The 6262-nt window shown below is 35.9% G+C and overlaps 2 non-coding genes across 2 annotated transcripts; both read right to left on the bottom strand.

The window, feature by feature from the left end:
* Window positions 1–4322: 4322 nt before the first annotated feature.
* On the bottom strand, window positions 4323–4395 carry Trnav-uac (transfer RNA valine (anticodon UAC)). The gene has a single exon. It is a non-coding gene; the product is annotated as a tRNA-Val (tRNA).
* Window positions 4396–4631: 236 nt separating this feature from the next.
* Window positions 4632–4704, bottom strand: Trnav-uac (transfer RNA valine (anticodon UAC)). Its single transcript has one exon. It is a non-coding gene; the product is annotated as a tRNA-Val (tRNA).
* Between the last annotated feature and the right edge of the window lie 1558 nt (window positions 4705–6262).

Raw genomic sequence — 6262 nt, forward strand, 5'->3', positions numbered from 1 at the left:
TTGGGCGGTTACAGAGAACTATCTCGGTGGAAGTAGACATTTCCCAATTATTGTTGAGGTTCATAACTCCAGGATAAACTCCAACAAATTCCTGTCGAGAAACAAGTTATATGAATCCTTGGGAAAGGTAGAATTTGAACCTGACTTTGAAAGTATAGAAAGTGCCCTGAGGCGGGAAATTGATGGTGCCACCCACGTACTCAATCCTAATAGGACACCTAAGTATTGGTGGAATAGTAATTTGCTTGCACTCTACAGAAAACAAGCAGCTGCTACAAAGAAAGCCAGAAGATATCCATCGTACCGCAACTTGGAAAATGTCAGAATTGAAATTGAAAACTGGAAGAAAGAGGTAGAAAGAGCCAAGAGAGATAGCTTTCTTGCAAAAATTGATGAAGTTAATCGAATGCACAGCACAAGGAAAACCTGGCAATTTATAAACAATGTCAGGGGAAGGCAAAATCCTATTAAGTCGCAATGGAATGAAGAAAATAACCAGAAATATTTAGAGCTCCTTAAAGAACAGGTCCCGGAAGAAGACAGCATGGAAACATTTGACTGGGAGGAAGACCATTACGACAACTTTGTTCCTTTTGAATTCGAAGAGTTTGTAGAGTGTTTAGATAACAAGAGAGCGAACTCGGCAGGAGGTGCTGATGGAGTTACATACCCTATGATTAAAGCTCTTCCAGGAACATCCAAACGGGCCGTACTTACTGCTATCAATAATGCTGTGAGAAATAATAATATTCGTGATAGTTGGAGAACTATCAAGATAATTCCTATACCCAAGCCAAACAAGGATCATGATCAGATATGCAACTTTAGACCTATTTCCCTGATTCCTGTGTTGCTGAAGTGCTGTAACTTGATGATAAAAGAGAGAATACAGAGGCTATGGGATGAGTGTAATTCTCTTCCTGTAAGGTCATATGCATATCGAAAAAATATGTCAACATCTACATGCATTAACGAACTATTGCATAGATTAGCCCTTCTGAAAAAAAATGGATACAAGGTTCTCCTCCTATCTTTAGATATCAGCAACGCATATAATTGCGTTAGAAATGACGTACTGATTAACCAGCTCTGGCATAATGGGGTTGACTGGTTCTTCTGTCGGTGGATTAAAAATTTTCTCTCTGAAAGAGTGTTGACCTTGGGAAATGCGAAGGTGACGGTTAAAGATGGCCTCCCCCAGGGGAGCTGTCTGTCTCCGCTTCTTTTTAACATTTACACAGCAGGGTTACATGCTATTGAAGATGATAGTACCTTAGTGTTCCAATATGCTGATGACTTTGCTATCATGTCCTTCCACAAAGACTTTGATTTGGCTGCTCAAAATCTACATAGGAAAACAGCTGTCTTTAAGCGGCTCTGTGCTGATCTGAACCTTTCTTTCAATCCCGCAAAATCGTTCACTATGTACTTTGCTAAAAACAGCATAAAGGATGTTAATCTTGTTGTTGATGGTCTAGCTGTCCCACAAACAAGGAAATTAAGATTCCTTGGGAGAATAATCACCAACTCCCTTACGGTAAGAGACCACTACGATACGGTGGCGCCAGAGGCACGTCATAGATCTAATATGCTTAAATGCTTAACCTCGATTAAAGGAGGTCTTCATCCGAAAACAGCCTTAAACATCTACAAAGGTGTAGTCAGGTCCAAGATTGAATACGCCAGGACCTCTACGGCTAACTCTCCGAATTACATCAATAAAAAGATTGAAATCCTACAAAACGATCTACTCAGGAGATGTCTTGGTCTGACTAAGTCAACGCCAGTGCATGTCATTTATTCTCTTGCCGGGGAAGTCCCTCCTTCGTTTAGAGCAAAATGGCTTACTTCTAAAGAAATAATCAAAATCAAATTATATAACCCTGCCTTATATGACATCATTTCTGATAATCCATTAGTTAATTCCAGCTACAGCTACATTTACAACCAGTTTAAACAGATTTTTGACTCGATCTCGAACGTGCCTGATTATACTCTACAAACCAATCTTCAGTTAAAACTCAACCTGTTGCCAGATTCCAAACACAACATGGCTCACGAAGCTGTTAATGCAATAGTCAGAAGAGAACTATCGCACTATGCAAACATGAATTTTACGATTTTTGCCACTGATTCCTCTGTTTCTTCTAGCTCGACTGGATGTGGAGTTTTCAACTACTCACAAGATCACAGATTTTACTTCAGGATTGGTCATAAAGCGTCTTCGATGTTTGGGGAGCTTTGGGCCATACTTAAAGCACTGGAAATAGCTATTGAGGACGATTATAAAAAAGTTGTGATGTTCACTGATAGCCTTTTGGCATGCAAAGCGCTTATCAGACCCAACAGCGACAATTATATAGTTGGCCTTTTTCACAACTTATTGGCCAATTCTGGAATGGAAACGTGTCATATGGTATGGATACCAAGTCACTGTGGAATCGGAATCAATGAAGAAGCTGATTCCATTGCCAAGCTGGCAGTGGTATATGGAGCACCACTAAATATCAAGCTCACTCCTAACGAGGCCCTAAGAATGATAAATGAACAAATATATGAGGAATGGAATGACGATTTCACCTTCAAATCTCAATCTAAAGGTCGAAGATTTACGGCCATCGTCGATAACGTGTTTGAAAAACCTTGGTATCTGAATACCAATTTGATTGCCAAGGATATTAAAATAATTAATCGTCTTTTGACGGGTCACACATTTGACAAAGACTACTTACATCGCATCGGTGTAATTCAGTCCCCTAATTGTGAAGTATGTCAAGTACCTGATACTGCACAGCACAGCATATTTTTGTGCAGTAAATTCGCTTCCCTAAGATACAAATATAAAATATTTAATGAATTCAACAATATTGAACTTGTGTTAAAATCCAAGTCAATTTCTCATTATAAATCGCTGGTCGATTTTATTAATGAGGCCGATATTAAAATTTAAAACTCATCTACAATCGATCAAACTTTCGTTTGATTGCGATCTCAACCGAAACCATCTGTGATATTATGTGATAACATTTTACTAATAATTTTGCATGATTTATACACTATCGTTTTACCTATAAGAATCCTTACTTATTGTACTCTCCGCTCCCCTTCCCCCATTTTCCCGTTTCGTTTATTTCTATGCTCCACAGCTGTTCATCTATCGTTAATATTCGTCACGAGTCTGCAGTGTTTCCTGTTTGCTGTCGTGCTATATGTATCTACTAACATCATTCTCCTGATTTGGATTGCTGAAACTTTCATTGTTTTGCTGATTACGTCTGCTGTCGATTTACGAATCAGTACTTGGGTTGCTGATTGTCGAACCAACCTGGCTTTTGGTTTTTACACCGCTAAGTCTTTAAACATAACCCAAACAAAGCCAACCCAAACATTAATTTTTGAGAATCGGTTAAGATATAGGTATAGCTCCGTTTACAAGATGGTGCGCCTAAGACCCGACTTTTTTCCCTATTAAGGCGAAATGTTCCATTGGACTTTTTTCCCTATTGAGGCGAAATGTTCCATTGGATATCGAATAGAGTCTACAATGAATTTTCATAGGATACAGGCTTGGGATGACAATAACGTGGATTTTGTTAAAATCGTCTCAAATATTGAAAAATTTAAAAAAGGGTTAATTTTTGCCCGATTTTAAAATTTTTAAGTACTGTCCATATATAATTTCCATATATGGACAGCTTCCATGTTAATACCTATCAAAATAGTGTGCCACTTTTTCAAAAGATTTGTGCCACTTTTTTCAAAAATGATACTTTCTGTGATACTTTTCGAAAAATGTCAGTGGTCACGCTGGTGAAAGCGTAACTGAGAGATCATCATCAAAAATGAAAATACGCATTATTTTTATGTTGTTATTGGGATTATGAATTTTCGTTCAAGAGGAGTATAAACAACTACAAAAATATGTTCAATATATTCTGGATGAATTTATATTTTTAATCCGAAATATTCGTTAGTAAAACACATGTTAATATTAATTTTTATATTTAAAGAACCAACAAATTAGGACGGCAAAAATTCCATGTCCACAGTGAAGCATGGTGCTGGCTCGGTGATGGTGTGGAGATGTATTGCAGCAAAACGCAGAACGTGCAATGAATAAAACTATTATCTCTATAATTTAAAAGATAATTTGTTACATTACATTGGTCTTTCAGCAAGAAACCTAAACAGATCATTTGTGAGAACATCAGCATCGGGAAATGAGAAAAAAAGAATTGAAAAAGTACATCAGTTATAATAATGTAGGAATGGCCACGAATTTAATTTTCTTCCAGTGGCGTAAAATACTAAAAGTAAACCCCTGGTTCCATCCAGGATCGAACTGGAGACCTTCTGCGTGTAAAGCAGACGTGATAACCGCTACACTATGGAACCACATGGGAGCTGAAATTCGACATAAGTACTGCAAATCCCCATATACATATATCCATATATAATATACATTTGAATGGGTATGTCTTCTTATATTGTGAAACAAAAACGTCTCCAATATTAATTTCAGTCCCTAGAAGAAGAAAAAATTGTGTGTGAAAAATATTCCAATTCGACTTTATTATCAATAAATACTAAAAAATATCAGTTCAATTCAAGATGTAATAAAAAGCAACACCTGGTTCCATCCAGGATCGAACTGGAGACCTTCTGCGTGTAAAGCAGACGTGATAACCGCTACACTATGGAACCACATAAGCGTTGTGTGACAAAATAAATTCATGATTATTTTCATTGGACGTTCTCGAATTTCTTCTCTCATAAATAATATGTATTAACAAATAAACAGTACTATTTCTACTCATATCGTTATTATTTTTCAATTTATTAAATTTTTATTTTCAATACAGGTGGTTTTGTTTTATTTGTCGTACAAACAAAGGTGAGTGTACCCTGAATGGCTGGGTGTGTTTACTTAACTGTTTTCTCTCCTTCACACACATTGGAGAATAAAATATCGTAAAATTGTAATAGATTGATATTGCATACAATTGTTTTGCTTTTAGGAAACAGTGTGGTACATTTAGCGTTTTTTTAAATAGTTAATGATACACACATCGTAATTGTATGAAATTATTAAGGGGGAAAACTTTCAAGCTTGGCATGTTAAGTTGATTTCCTTTATTGTAAAAGAATAAAGGAGAACCGCGTCCAAATCCCTCGTATGGATAACTGTCTTTAGACTGGTAGAAAAATTTTTTTATTTTTTCCTATTTCCAATAAATTATCCAAAAACTCGGAAAAAATGTCTAAACTAGGTGCGATGAATCTATTAATAATTTTGAAAGCATTCTGTATAATGTATATTCGCGTTGGTTATGTTGAAAGATATACTGTCGAAAATTGAAATAAATGGAAGTCTATGATTAGGAGGGAAAGGAGGAAAAATTACATGAAAGAGTTCAAGGATATTGATGTTCATTGCCTTTGGAGAGTTCTTAAGAACTCACATTTAATGAAATTAGATTGTATAAAATATGTAATTGAGACGTCTTCAATTTCAAATTCTCAGTGTAAAGCTAAGTTGTTAAATCTATTTCTTCTTTTATTTGAAAGTCTGGCATTTACGAAAAAACAACGCTTAACAATATTACAATGCTTTTAAAATTATCAAAACCTACACTGAGTGTCATAACTATAGACGCACCTTTTATTCAATTGGTATGTTAATTGGCAAATAAAATGGATCCATTAAGTTATTGTACACAGTAAAATGATCAATAATGGTTAGGGCATCCCTTATATTAAGTACGTTAAAAAACACGACACGAGTCAAGATACTACATATGTTCTCGATCGCATTCTGGTCGGAAGAACATGCGGCCCAGTTCATACTTTGAATATTTGTTGATTTTAACCATTCTTGATTATGGCGACCTTTATGAACTGATGTGTTGTCCTGCTGAAAAACGAGTCCTACATTTTTGACGCTATTTTTAAATCTAGAACAATTTCGACTGATAGAAGATTTTTGACTGCCTAATATCCATGCATATTTTCTCATGGCGAACATTAGAAGCCTTATTATCTAACAATTTAAATTTCTGAGAATAAGTACCAAAGAAGTGTATTTTCGGCAGTTAACTCCAAAGTGCAGCTAAGTCAAAATTAGTGTATAAAGTCGGCCAGTAAGCGAATTCGTAGAGAAATCAGCTGATTCTATTATGTTTAACGTCAGTTTTTTTGCCGAGGCGTAAACGAATTGTTTTGCCTTGAAATAGCCTAAATGTGTTTCACAAAGACGATATCA

The sequence above is a fragment of the Musca vetustissima genome, unplaced genomic scaffold, assembly GCF_032173495.1.
Source record: "Musca vetustissima isolate MV318-11 ecotype Yass unplaced genomic scaffold, APGP_CSIRO_Mvet_v1 utg40257, whole genome shotgun sequence".
Taxonomy (NCBI): domain Eukaryota; kingdom Metazoa; phylum Arthropoda; class Insecta; order Diptera; family Muscidae; genus Musca; species Musca vetustissima.